We start from the raw sequence: 15,443 nt of genomic DNA, 5'->3' as shown, positions 1-15,443 counted from the left end.
GAAAGCATGACACTTATCAGCCTGGTCTCATGAAATGTATGTGAGCATTGCAAAGTTTTTGCAATGACGTGCTTCACTAGTCATTTTTATTTGTATAGTGCTTTTCACAACACACATCGTTTCAAAGCAGCTTTACAGAAAATCATGCATAACAGAAAATGAAACTGTAATATCAATAAAGTCATCATTGTGTAGTTTGAGTAAATATGATTGTAAATTGTGTATAAAAATAAATCATTAAATCATTAAATCATTAAATCATAATTGTATTTAGAGCCCCAGTGAGCAAGCCAAAGGCGACTGTGGCAAGGAACACAAAACTCCATTAGATGTTGGTTAATGGAGAAAAATAACCTTGGGAGAAACCAAATTCACTGTGGGGGCCAGTTCCCCTCTGGCAAAACAGCATGAATATAATGTCAATGTTAGTTGTTTATGTGCAGTGCCGGTCATGGTTTACAATTAATAATCTAGGTAAGTGTTAAGTGTCAGTGTTTAAACAAAGATATTGTATGAACTGTAAAATGAATTACTAATGTCTTTGAAGTTCATCCTGGATTAACTGCAGAAGTTCACATTGATGCATTGTCCTTTGTTAGTTGGCCGATGAAGGAGTTTGTTTTCAAATAATTGTCTATGTATTCCACTTTAAGAGTGTAGTCCATCATTAGACCAAGGTGATGCAGGCAGCGATCAGTGAGATGCATCGCAGTTCAACCAGCAGGTAATTTCGGTGAGGTCTATCCTAAATCCAAGGTTCAGGCAGTGGCATATGAAGTATCCCATGTCTTAGGGTTGGAGTTGGCATCAGTTCACCCCCTGAAGTCTATCGTAATAGACTGAAGTAATGTCTGGCTGGCACCGGCTGCGTTTAGTCATCATAACTCAGAGACACATAGCAGTGGAGTCCGACACCAAGCAGGAACATAGGTGGATCTGGCCCGAGATTGAGACAGGGAAACAAAAATAATTATATTAGCATAGATGCCATTACATTTTTTTGGAAAGTTATAGAGCATGATAAATGTTTCTGTCTCTGGCAGACCTAACTAAAGCATCTTAATTGTGAGTTGATGGATAAATGAGGTGTATGCCTGGCTAAATAGATGAGATTTTAGTCTAGACTTAAACTGACTGAGTGTGTCTGTGTCCCGAACAGTGTTAGGGAGACTATGCCATAGCTTAGGAGCCAAACAGGAAAATTATCTACCTCCTTTTTAAGATTTTGATATTCTAGGAACTATTAACAGGCCAGAATTTTGCAATCGTAATGAACTTAATGGAATATAGCATGGTAGAAATTCACTTAAGTACTGCGGAGCAAGACCATTAAAAGCTTTGCACATAGTTAACAAAATGTTTTAATTAATATGAAATTTAACAGGTAGCCAATGTAACGATGCTAAAATAGGGCTAATATGATCATATTTCTTGATTTTAGTCAGCACTCTGGCTGCTGCATTTTGAACCAATTGAAGTTTATTTATTGAACTTACAGGACATCCTCCCAGTAAGGCATTACAATAATCTAGTCTTGAGGTCATAAAACGCATTAATTAGTTTTTCGTCATCAACAACAGAGAGCTTGTGTTGTAACTTAAATATTTCTGAGGTGGAAGAATGCTGTTAAACAAAACATTAGAAATTTTATTTTCAAAGGACAGATCGGTATCAAATATAACACCTTAGTTCTTAGATGTAGATAACGAAACAGTACATCCATTGAGAGTCAAATTATATTTTATATTATCTTTTATTTTTAGAGGTTTTTGGTCCAATAATTAGTATCTCTATTTTGTCAGAATTGAGTAGAACAAAATTTCCGGCCATTCAATCTTTGATTTCAATGATTCACTGTTCTAATTTGGAGAATTGTGAAATTTCATTGAGTTTCGAAGAAATATAAAGTTGGGTATCATCGGCATAACAGTGGAAATTTATTCCACGATTCCTGATAATATCTCCCAGGGTAAGCATATATAAGGAGAAAAGCAGAGGCCCTAAAACTGATCCCTGTGGCACACCATACTTAACTTTTGTTTGATTTGACAATTTCTCTTTTACACAGACAAAGTGGTAGCGGTCTGCTAAATAGGACCTAAACCATGCAAGTCTACAAATGCTAACATAATTCTCAAGCCTATTCAAGAGAATGTCATGATCTATGGAGTCGAAGGCAGCACTAAGATCTAAAAGCACTAAAAGAGAAATGCTGCTGTGATCAGATGATAAGAGCAAGTCACTTGTAACTCTGATAAGTGCAGTCTCTGGTGATGGGTCTTTTTTTCTCTGTAGAAATTAACATAGTTGGGAGGACACTACCTTTTCTAGTATTTTCGACATAAACAGGAGATTTGAAATCGTCTATAATTAGACAATTTTCCAGGATCAAGCTGTGGCTTCTTAATAAACCATTTGATAACTGCCATTTTAAAGTTTCTTTGGAAACTTGTCCTAAGGCTAGCAAGGATTTAATAATATTAAGAAGCGGTTCTGAGATAACAGGGAATATCTCTTTTAAGAGCTTAGTTGGTATTGGATCTAACATACATGTTGTGGCTTTTAATGTTTCAATAAGGTTTGGCCTATAACAGCGAAGGATTGAAGTAGCTCATGAGGAAAATTATGAGATACTGTATTCTGTGGTACTGTAACAGGCAATTGCATAATTCTTAATTTATTTCGGATTATTTCAATTTTATCAGTACAGAAATTCACGAAGGCATTACAATTGTGCTGCGACAGAATATCTGGTTCAGTCGAGGCTTTATTCCTTACAAAATTAGCCACAGTACTGAATAAACACCTAGGATTGTTATGTTTTTTATTATGAGTTTGCTAAAATATCCTGACATGGCAGCTTTTAGTGCCTGTCTGTAGCCTGTCTGCACTGCAAAATACCACTAATTTTGTATTCTTCCACTTGCGCTCCATTTTCCGAGCTGCTCTATTGAGAGCATGAGTGTGATCATAGTACCATGGTGCAGAGCTTTTTTCTTTAATTTTGTTTAATCAAATGAGGCGACAATACTAAGAGTGCTAGAAAAGACTGTATTTATATTTTCTGATATTACTTCAAGTTCTTCTAAACTTTTTGACTTAGTACAGTATATGAAATAAATCTGGAATATTATAAATTAAGCTTTATTTAGTGGTTGAAAGAATAGTACTACCTGAATGATAGCATGGTGTTTTACCTTAATCAGATTTTTTCTAAATGTTTATGGAGGGGTTTGTGTTTGGTAGGCCAGGGAACAGACACCGTCTCTATGTGATATCTAGGTGATACAGTCTCAATGTGTTGTTAATGTGACCTCTGTGACATCTCAATGCATCTAGTAGACATTCAGATTAGCCAGTTTGTCTGCTTCCTGACCTGGGCCCCAGTTAGTCAAATACTATCACTATTAAGATTATGAGCCAAATTACTATAGAGGAGAGTGGCACCTTTCCTGGATGGATGGAGTCCATCTCTCTTTAAGAGGTCAGGTCTACCCCAAAAACACTTCCAATTTTCTATAAATCCTATACTATTCTCCAGAATCCACTCAGACAGCCAGCCATTCAGTGACAATAGTGTCAATAGTGATCTAAAACTGTTGATGCAGGAAATCTTTAATGCATCTACTTTTATCATTAGCCAGCACTTGTAAATTTGATCTGACGTCAGATGCTCTGGAAACGTAAATGCATTTAATAATAGTGGCTGGAGACTCTATAGAATCTCCTAAAACCAAGGCTCTTGCAACATGATCCTCAGTAGGTGCATCACTGAGTGGGAAGAATCGATTGAAAGCCCTAACAGGAATGGGAGAGTTGTGTCACTTTGCTGAGTGAGTATGCTGTCGAGATGCCACCCAAACGCCCTGCTGTGGGAGCTTTACAGCCAAAACCAAAGTATGTGTGTTGCTCGCTGTTCTGCACACATCCGAAAAAGTATCTACCGGATTCTCTTTCTCACTGACCTCCACTACCGTTCGAATGTGTGTCTTTAACTAATTAACCTTCTCCGTCAGCCTGACTAATTCCTTAAATTTATCACACAAAAATGCCTCACTGCTGACAGAAGAAGCTATAGTAAACATCTAGCATGCATGCAGGAATAATAATAATAATAATATGAGCGGATGCCATGACTTACCACAATTGTTTGTTGTTGTTGTTATGGTTGTTCTTGAGTGTCGAAGGTTTGAGATCGATGTGAATCCCTCACACAATTGTTTGCTGTTGTTGTGTTAGTTCCTGATCAGCAGATGTTAGAGATTGATGCAATAATCCGTGTAAAACATAAAGGAAAAAATTAATTCACGCAGTCAAAATGTGAAATATACACAAGCGGAAAAGAGAAAAGAAACTAAACGGGTGCGTGCGGTAATATACACCAGGTGAACCAGTATAAAAGCGGGAAAAAACGAAGCACACGGTAAAATAAAACGATGAGCGTAGAGGAATATGCAATGCTAAGCAGGCTAACAAGCTACAAACAAAACATACTTGTGCAGCATGCCTTTGCCAGATTTAGTTTGGATGCAATTTCCAAGTGAAATGTCCAGTGGGGGGTGCCAAAACCAAGCAAAATTAGGTTGTAATCAGACAAGGTTTTTAAGGTGAATATTAGATGGAGTTTTTAATAAGTAAAATGTACCTCCCTAACCTAAAGGCAACACCTTTACACTTAACCTAACCAATAATGTCAGAAATGATAAATGAGTACAGCATATAGAGCAGGGATGGGCAACTCTGAAGGTGGCAAAGGCCAACATTATTTCTACTTTCTACCAAGGGGCTATTGTTACCTATATTAACATTTATATTTAACAATATTCATAAAAAACTAATATAATTGTTTTGTAACTTGCATTTTTACTAAAACATGCAGTTCACATGTACAAATTAATGTTAAATTGACAAGCAATATACTTCAAACTTACATTTTCAAGAAAATGTATCTCATTTGCATTGTCTACATTTGCAACACACAAACACACAAATGAACAGGCAACATTTTCAACCCCATCTCATCAAAGAGCTTATAGGTATTAGTTAAAATCTAAACATTATCACCAAAATCCAAATTTTATCATCAATAACAATACTGGGTACAAGAGCATAACATTTCAGTGCATTAATACAAAACATTTCAGCACCACAACCCACACGCACTGACCTAACAGTCCCGTTTCTCATTTGTCGCAAACACGAGCGAAACAGCATTTGATGTCTTTGGTGATTCTCGTGCTGTTTTGATGCCTTTTTACCCTTTACATCTATGAGGAGAGCAGCTCTGGTGTAGTATCTCTTATACTGTCTCTTGACCACGTGATCAATGGTGTATTTGCAAATCAAATTGAAATCTTTAATGACAGATGTCGTATCCACGCAAACGAAACACATGGGTTCCCCAGCGTACATTAACTTTAGTGTGCACTAGCTCGCTGACACGCTGAGGTAATATTTAGCTTGATTTACATTATATATGATGAACGAGGCTAGAATCCTACAGTGATCAGCAGGTCTGCTAAGAACAAGTAACCTCTTCCGGTCAATAGTTGTAATAACATCATCGTCTGAATGCAATCTTTACAAAAACCCTTTTTAAAAGTACTAAAATCAATCCTCAGTCTTGTCCAACGTGCCACCAATTGCCCATCCCTGATATAGAGTAAGGTTCAATCTATGAGACCAGGTTGATATTTATTGAATATGCAGCCTAAAGCAAATGACAGGTACAGATATAAGAACTGTTTCATGTACACAGTTATCACTTGGAAAATAAAGGCAGGCCATTTTTTTAATTGTCCATTATACACAAAATCTCTCCTCAGTCTTATTACATTATAATTACGCTATACAATGAGTTTATAAGGATAATTTTCTTATACATTGAAGGAGATAAGTGAAGCAAAGCAGAGCTTGTATGGTTAAACCATCCAGGAGAAAATTGCTTCATCTTCAGACAATCCCATAAGCATAACGGATAACATACATCTGATCTAAAATCAACGTGTACAGAATGTAAGATGCACATGGCTGTAAAGTTTTCCATGCATCTCGCTGTTCAGAAGCTAGTTACAGCTAGTTAGCGCACTTCTTTGATGTGATAATATGATGCAAAAGGTCAACCAAAAACCAACTACGTCATTCCCTCAGCTGAAGTCCTTCCTTCAACTATTCGATTGGACATGGTGTCATGTATACTTGGACAGAATATCAAGACTGCAGCTCGACTATGCAAAAATCAATGTCAGCTCGATTATAACTACCCATGTAAACTTACTCACTGGCTACTATGGAAGTTAGAGAGGATTTAATAAAGACAAGTTATAATTGCCCTGTTTACTATATCTACCTACTTCAAAACAGGAAGTAGTGACAGGACATATCAGAAAGTTCATCCCTTTCTCAAAACAGCCAATACCATTTCATGGGGCCTTTTAAGTGGTTATCCAGAAAACAAAGACTTGCGCTGGTGATACAACACCGATATCAGCAGTCATGGACAATGTATGTAAGTGTTTGTTTTGACAGGTAGTATCTAGAGTAAATGCTTGGCTGTCTCAGACATGATAGCAGAGATTGTGTGACGGCTGACCTTAAAAAAATATATAAAACACGTCTCAAGACATAAAGGCCCCAGCAAACTTACAGAGAAGTTCCTCTTCATTCAGAGGTAAAAAGATGTTTGAACCAGCTGAGCAATGACATACTGTTTGTTCAAGACTACTCGTAAAACATCAGTTAATGTGACATTAAATGTGTTATCAATGACTTCAAGCATCATTCCATGAGCAGAATTCACACAAGATAATTAAAAGAAGCTGTTTTAAATACTTGATGATGATTTTCAGTAATATACATGCACTAGATAATGTGTAATTAGTCATGTTTACATTCTGAATTTATGGAGCTAATGCGCTAGCATGCTATACACAGCCATAATATGAGCCGGTTACAATCTGTTATTGTAATGTATGATGACACTGATACTACTGCAAAAAATGGGTGTATAAAAGAGTGTTAATAGGTAGAATATAGACAAAAGATTGATGATAGGCTTATCTTACTATGGGCAGATGTGGCTTTCGGCTGCATATCAAACAGTAGATTGAATGGGCACTAAAGAGCATTTGAATAGATTTGATTCCTTTTGTAGACTAATTAAACCAAAAAACTGCATGTTCTTGGGTTGATTTGTTTAGAATTTCGTAGGCAACACTGGGGCTAATTGTCACACATTTTTTCCACAATGTCTATTTAGTAAAAATGATTATTGTTATTTATTAAAATACTATTTATTTGAAATTATTCAACAAAATCCCCTTTTTTTTTTTTTAAGTATGACATTGGGGTCACTTTTTTAACCCAACTGATATTATAAAAAAAATTTTCAAACTTTATAATTGCCCAATTGCTATCAGTTAATTTATTTAATGAATAGATGATTTGCATTAAACACACACCATAGATAAATAATATGTAAAGCCAGAGGACGATGCATCATCTATGCAAACATTAAATTTATTTATTATTTTATTTAGGCATTACTTTGTGTTAATTACAATTCTCTCAGTCAGACTCCACAATGTAGATGTACAATGGAGATACTACTATTATTTTTTTCATGTATCATGATCATGATCATTGTGGATGACTCATATCCCATATTTGTAAGCAACTTAATTCCACATCATACGAAGTGCACAGGGGCCTTAAAACTTGGACCAGTTCTGAAAACCAAAATCTGTGTGGTCAGTGACTGCATTAGCAAAGTGGTTCTGAACTGCCTGGTCGTGATAAAAAATAGTAAAAATGTAAAGACTTGTAAATTGTCTAATTGCATGTAATATTTATGCATATAAACAAAAAACACGTAACAAATCCTATATGCAATATCCCACGCAATTTCGAGACATATTTATTGATGGAATACAGATTTCTTTCTTATGCTTGCAAATTGGACATTTTAACTGAAATATAGCCAATCGTTGAATCAAAATCAAATCAAGAGCTTTTGAATACCCAGCCCTAACATGCAAAAAGGACAGTCATGTTTTGTGCCTGCCACAATGTGCTTTTAGCGATGAACTACTGGCTACCAAAAGCATGAAACCATCAAAATTGTTAGGTAAATGGATCAATGTTGATAAACTTCAATGTACAATTTTAAGGACATTTTTCTTTATTTTAATGCAAAATTATTTTTGATGGGGTGCTGGGTCACCACGTAATGTACATTTAACGTCTGGGTCCTGAAGCAAAACCAGTTGAGAAACACCACACTGCTATATTAGCAAAGCAAAGCTGTAAGTGCTGACCAGCATAATGTCCACTCGGCTCACAGCCCTCTATTTAGCCTTAATGTTGTCTTCGTAAGGGATAATACTCTTACGTTAGGATTAACATCTTCTTGTGGCCACCACCCATCACCCACCCCAACACTAGTTTTTAACAGTGGCGGTGACATCTACAAGAAGCAGATCAAGTCTATTCCCTTTGTCATGACAGTTTTAACCATAAGGAGACCAGGATATACAGCCTGGAACAAGAAAATTAGCTGTTTCAAACAAATGCATAATGTACGAATCTACAACAGCCATTTCAGCAAAGATGTGAAGTTGTCTGCTAAAATTATTATTATTATTTATTTATTTTTATATATAAAAGTATGTAAAGGTGTTCTAAATGTAAAAGAGTTCCATACTCTGTGTAATTACAGAATGACAAAGTAATGAACGAAATAATGAATTGTGATAACATCACAATCTGAACTTCCACAAATGTAGCTGACAGAGCTTATTATGTTAACTGCATAATACATGCATTGTTTTCCCAATGAAGCTGTTGGAAACATTTGGGTTTGACAATCTGATAAAGAGAGCGATACTGGCCACCAGAATTTTTCAAATGTCCGTTATTCATTTGTGCAATTACAGCTCATAAATGAACTCACTGCCTGAAGATATTACAGAATGACTGGGCCTACTGATAATGTTCGAAGCAGAAAATGTGCCTGCACTCTGTAAAATCTTCACTAAATGCCAAAGAATGTGTTTACGTGTGAAACGTTTTGGTTTCTTCAACATGGGCACTTTTGGCCCAGTGGAATTTTAGAATAACCTCCCCTAAAACACACTTTTCAAACTCTCACTAGTTTATTTAACTCAACAGTTAATTTATATATAGTACATGTATCAGAAGATAATTCTTTCATTTTGTCATGTTTATGAACCATCAGTTTTCTGAAACAAACATTTTCATCACATTTCAAAGGTGCATTTTCACCCCTACCTGACTCAACTGCCAAAATGTTTTTAACCCTATGGCATCAAATACTAACACTTGTGCAAGAGCCCTGTGCATCACTATATAGATGCCAACAGCGGCCCTCAGTGTCATTGATAACCTCAGGTCAGTCTCATTGGGAGGCACCACTGTTGCAAAGTCATTCTTCAGATATTATCGCATGTGTTTAACTGCAATATGTTTTATTTTATTTATATATTAAGTCAATAAATTAAGTCACAATAATTGGAGTTATATTACACTATTATAAGATATATTTGAGCACCTAACCCAACCCCTATGCCTAAACTTTCTAACTAGTCTCACGTAGCCAGACCTTTGACTTAATCAGCAAAGGTCTTGGTTCTGTCGCAGCTAACATTGGCAAAGAAACGACCACTTACCAGTCATATCCAGGTTTGACATTACGTTATGTTTAGGGGCGGGGTTATAGGAGACAGCATTTACCATATAAAAGTAAAAGAATATACAGCTCTGCTCATGGATATCTGCTTTATTTTCTGAATATCTTTAAAATTGTTGATGTGACTAACCTGGCAACTTTGGCAAATTCTGTGATTATTTAGTCCTCAAAAGCGCTCATTGTATCAACATGGAACTCGACTCGTGCTTCCACGTGGACCAGCGCAAACTAAGCTCTCAGAAATCCTGTAGAAGTCAGCCAATCTGACTGAGGGCATGCCGTCTGAAGCTGAAACAAATTCCTAACAACTAAAGTATAAATAAACAGAAATAAATATAAAAGCGTAACAAGCAGATGGACAAAAAAAATGTGTGTGTGTAAGCACTGGGGCTTTGCATTGATATCATCACTTAATGTTTCTAAAAATGAGTAGCATTTACATTACATTAACATAATAGAGTAGCAACTTCTATGAACAGTTTCAAAATATGTCAGCGAATTGAGTGTTTAAACCATTTTAACCAATGCATAAGTTGTCATTTTATCCATATCAATCTGTCCCTAGTAAATATGCTGCTTCTCTCATGCATGCTCTCTAAATCTCAAAAGTGGCTATGTATAAAGAAGACACTGGACAAGGTGATGGCAGTCTGTCACTTTTCATTAGCCCATCAACGACACAGGACAAAGCAACATCGAACACTGTCAAGCACAACACAACAAACCCGGAACAATCAATCAATCAACACGAAGTATTTGACGCCTTGGAAGTGAGACCTTGTAACTGCAGACTACACGAATGCCTTACTCTTGGATACAATTATAAAAAGTCTTGTAAAAGTTTAAAACATTTGACAGAGTGTTGAGATATCTTGCGATCAGATTTATGAATGTATTTTTTACCATGACCTTATAGTTATTTTCTTTTTTACACGTAATAATCACGTAATGACATTTGAAATCAAGCTCACAACATCTTCAGATTAAGACAATTCGAGGAGAGCACATGCAAGCTAAACATTTACGTCACTTATGGCTGTCTCTGCATATTAATCTGGGATTTGACAAAAGTATTTTAACACTGAAAAAGTTAAACACTTCAGCTTTTAAATACCAGTCACATCTGTATCTGTAGAACAAGATTGTTCAATACTGGGGCCACAGAATGTTGAGGAAAATCGAACAACCATAATGACAGACACTTGAGTCTAACTAGTGAAACTAATGTCTTGTTACCCAAAGGTAAATAAATTAGTTTGCTACTTTTGATAATTGTTTTTCTGTTACAGCCGGCCCATCCCTAGAGCAGCACATTACTAGGGAAGCAATCGCGATTCTGAGCTCTGAATAAAAACTGATAAAGGGTCACTGTCCAGACCTATTCATTTATTCCAAAATAAATTGCAAATGCAATTCACACAAAACAATTACTTGAATACACCTCTTCTATAATGAGCATGTTTTAAATGAAGTCATTTTAAAAAGAATTCTGTAGCATTGTCAACAAAAAAATAAATAAATATGTGGTGTAAAAGTCCAGCCCAGAAATATTAATTAAAAAAATTAAATTCTTTCAAAAGAAATGTTGGCATGAGTAGTGCAAATTTATATTTGTTTGTGAGTGTTACTTGAAAAAAAGGAGTAAACTATTTTATTTTTTACAAATATGATTGATATTTGAAAAACTTTTGCCCACAAAATTAAAGTTATGTGGTGTAACCAACAGGTAGGAAGCCATTTTGTTATGTTATAATAATAAAAAATAAAAATAAATTATTATATCATTTAAGATTTCATCATTAAAATGTGTAGGTTGATTTTCTTTTATCAAATCAAATCTTTTTTTATGAAAAGGCTTATTTTGTCCAGGTTATAAGAAGTAACCCTGAGAAAAATTCTTGATATACTTGACTAAAAAATTATGATGATTGTAAAAGAATTAAAAATAATTATTAAATTATTAAACGTATTATTAATTATTAAGCTCTGTAAGCTCTCTAGCATTCAATGTGTGTAAAAATTATGTTAATAACGTTTATTTAATGGTTACAATATATGTCATGAAATGTTTTATTTTTAATGCTATAAATGTTTTTCCAAATAAAATTGAGAACCGAAATGAACACAGTGATAACACTTTTAGCTTGACATTTATTTTTAAATATTATTTTATCCTTTAAATAATTTCACATAATACATATTTATATTTCACTCTTTAGTTCATTACATATGATGGATTTTCATATTTTAAGACTGAAAATGTGGGTCTGTGGCAAGATATATAAAAACATGTACATAAAGGGCATTTAAAAAGCAGCAAAAACAAACGCTTGGCATGGCAAAAAACTTAAAAAAAGTGCTTTTAATAAAATATCCAGAAAGGGTCCAGTCGGTCCAGTTTGGCCATTAGTTCAGTTGATATTGTTGATATAAATATAAGTTAATAAATATAAACGAGTGTTTAAGGGTAGGCCTACGTCCTAAAAGCGGCGTCCCGTTACTCGCAGATCGCGCTGATCTCTCCGTGTTTATTGGCTGTTTTGTCCCCAGTGCTTCTGCTGCTGGAAATAAAATCCGCTTTTCCTGCACAGCTCAGAGAAAGCAACAGGTCGCAGCCGTGACGAACGACGACAAAAGTTTACAAACGGAGCACAAAATGACAAACGGTTATTAAAACAACGACTCCAGGGCACTGTTGTATGAAGCTGCGGTGATGCGCGCGCCGTCTCTCGCGTCGATATAATGTTTAATTCCAACAAAAGTGCGTTTGTTATAATGTAACCAACCGAATCACATCAAACTCTGCAGCGGTGCATACTCGTTCGCGGAGAATAAAGAGAGTTTTATTAAGAATCACTTACATGAGCGGCGGTATCTCTCTATGGGACGGAGTCTGTCTGGTGCTATTGTGTTAAAGATGGGCGCTGTGTTTGAAACCAGAGCCGCCCCGTTTCACACACACGTACGCACACACACACGCACGCACGCACGCACACACACACACACACACTGCTGCGCCGCTCCGTGGCTGCCATGACCACTGACCTCCTGAAACCTCCCGCCCCCCAAAGATTTGAACAATAACAAAATGACACTGGCATAGATAAGAGAGTTTGAAACAAGTGAATTGATTTTATAATCAAACAGAATCCATAAGTAAAATATAGCTGTAAGCAGCAATAACGGGGGGCATGCACACCAAATGCGACAATGATCACCAGACAGAGGAGAATCAAGGTGCTTTAAAATAATAAGTAAAATTATTTCAAACGTACAACAAATTATAATAAATGTTACCTATAGGTGGCACTGTCACCAAATGTATAGGCCTATGGGATTGTCGAGAAGGATATATCCAAGTAGGTATCCACAATATTCTCAGCGAGTCCACTGTATTTCACCAGGTGGCTAGCGGAAGTGCGACTGGTTGCCGCTTTGTGTGTAGCCGGTGTTGTGCCAAAATTTGACTCCCAGTCATATTCTGAATCCATATCATATACCTGATTGGCCCTTATCTCTAAAGCCCACCCCTAACCCTAACTGTCATTGGTCCTTACTGCTAAAGTCCATTCCTACACCTACCCCTAAACATAAGGATATAGGGGGTCAAAATTCAGCATGACACCGGTCACTGCTTGATTGCATGTCATGTGGTTACATTCTTCCTTTTTAAATGTTGTAAGATGTCTTAAAAATTTTCCAGATAACGTGTGCAGTAAATGATTATCCTAACAATCAAGCAAAACTAAAGTTTTGTCTAAAACAGCAATGTTATGATAAACCACTCGCAAAGCACAGTGCTCCAGTCCCAGAAGCTGCTTCTTCCATCGGCTGCCTACAGAAGGATTGACTTAGGAACATCTGTTTGAAAAAGCTTTGGAATAATTTGTTTGTGTTCTCTTTTCACTTTATTTGCAAGAAGTCAACAGCAGGGATTACTTATATTATCCACCGTTACAGTCCGGCTACAATAGACGTCCAGAAACGAAGTGCAATGAATTACATATAAACAATAACATTATTGTGCTAACAGGTATGTGTACATGTGCTGAAAGTTAATTCGAAATTTTGAGAGTTTGTTCATTTCTATTTAGGTTCAAGGTTTATTATTTGTCACATACATATTACATACAGTGGTGGTGGCGTAGAGGGCTAAAGCACATAACTGGTAATCAGAAGGTCACTGGTTTGATCCCCACAGCCACCACCATTATGTCCTTGAGGAAGGCACTTAACTCTAGGTTGCTCCAGGGGAATTGTCCCTGTAATAAATGCACTGTAAGTCGCTTTGGATAAAAGCGTCGGCCATATCGTAAATGCGTCGTAAATGTAAATACATGTGATGTAATGTAGTGAATTGTTTTTCCTTAGTTCCTCATCCCACAGTGCAACAACAAACAGGATCAACAACGAACTAAGGACATACACCCACTAGTGATGGGCATTCCGGTCCTTTTCAGTGAGCCGGCTCTTTTGGCTCCCAAACAGCTCTTTAAAAACTTTTTTTGCATTGTTTCAAGTCAAACAGTTTGCGATAATTTGACTATAATTAATGATAAAACAATTCTAATTAAATTATTAAATGAAATCATACTCCCTCATGCATCTTTGGTTCATTGGTTGACACTGTGTGTCTGATTGACAGGAACAACAGAGTTAGACTAAGCAGACATTCAGAACGAATATGTGTGTGTGCTTGAACATTTACACCTATATTATTTTCTTTATTTTTTTCTTTCTTTGAATTAGTTAATACTATTTATTTAAATCTTTTGATTGTTCATTTCTTTAATTTTTAAAATATTTTTATAAATAGATTTGTGTCTTCTGGTATGTGAGCCGGCTCCCAACGTTCACCTACAATAACCGGCTCTTAGAGCCGACTAGTTCACAAACGACCCATCACTAACACCCACATAATGATCAAAAAACAGAATAAAATATATAGATTATAAAGAAATATAAGGTAAATAAATAAAATATAGTAGAAAATATGCAAAATGGGTAAGGTTAGTTTAGGGTTAGGCTGTACAGTACAATTGTACATAGTATACAGAACTATACAGTGTGCAAAATTTATAGTAAAATTATAATGCAAGCTATTTTGTGTCTGTGCGAAGCTGGAATATACAGACTCTCTCAAGTGTCCCTGTTCAGAAGCCGGATTGACTGAGAATAAAAACTCCTCCTGAGTATTTCTGTGTTGGTCCTCAGGATCCGGTGGGAGCACTGAAAAGAGTCTGTATCCGGGGTGGTGAAAGTCTTTGACAATTCTACTGGCCCTTGTCCTGCATCGCTGGGTGTAGGTGTCTGTGATAAAGGGGAGAGAAGTCCTGATGATCTTCTCCGCTGTCCTCACCACTCTAGAGAGCACCTTTCGATCCTGGGCCGTGGTGCCTCCGAACCAAGCATTGATGCTCCCTGTGAGAAAAATCTCCACACCCCCAGTGTAGAAAGCCCTAACCACCCTATGGGAGACCTTGAACCTGACCAGGCATTGTAGGTGGTAGCGACACTGGTGCGCTCTTGTCATCAAGCTCTTTGTGTTGTCCAAGAGAGGTCTTCTGTTATGTGGACCCCAAGGTATTTGAAGCTGATCACCCTCACAACTGTGGCCCCTTTGATCATCAGGGAGATTTTCCTCATCTGCTTCCTGCCATAATCAATAATAATAATAATCTCCTTGGTTTTGGTGACATTCAGGAAGAGGTTGATATTGCAACACCATGTGGAGAGG

At 36.4% G+C, this 15,443-nt stretch overlaps 1 protein-coding gene across 1 annotated transcript in view; it reads right to left on the bottom strand.

Annotated features, from left to right (window-relative positions):
* LOC127650738 (multiple PDZ domain protein-like) overlaps nucleotides 1–12,628 on the bottom strand; it is a 127,941-nt gene extending 115,313 nt beyond the window's left edge. The window contains 1 exon segment of the mRNA XM_052136352.1: nucleotides 12,568–12,628. The gene's annotated coding sequence lies outside the window, so the exon portion shown is untranslated.
* Between the last annotated feature and the right edge of the window lie 2,815 nt (nucleotides 12,629–15,443).

This window comes from Xyrauchen texanus, chromosome 1, assembly GCF_025860055.1.
Source record: "Xyrauchen texanus isolate HMW12.3.18 chromosome 1, RBS_HiC_50CHRs, whole genome shotgun sequence".
NCBI classification, from domain to species: domain Eukaryota; kingdom Metazoa; phylum Chordata; class Actinopteri; order Cypriniformes; family Catostomidae; genus Xyrauchen; species Xyrauchen texanus.
This window is presented reverse-complemented; position numbering and strand designations above follow the sequence as displayed.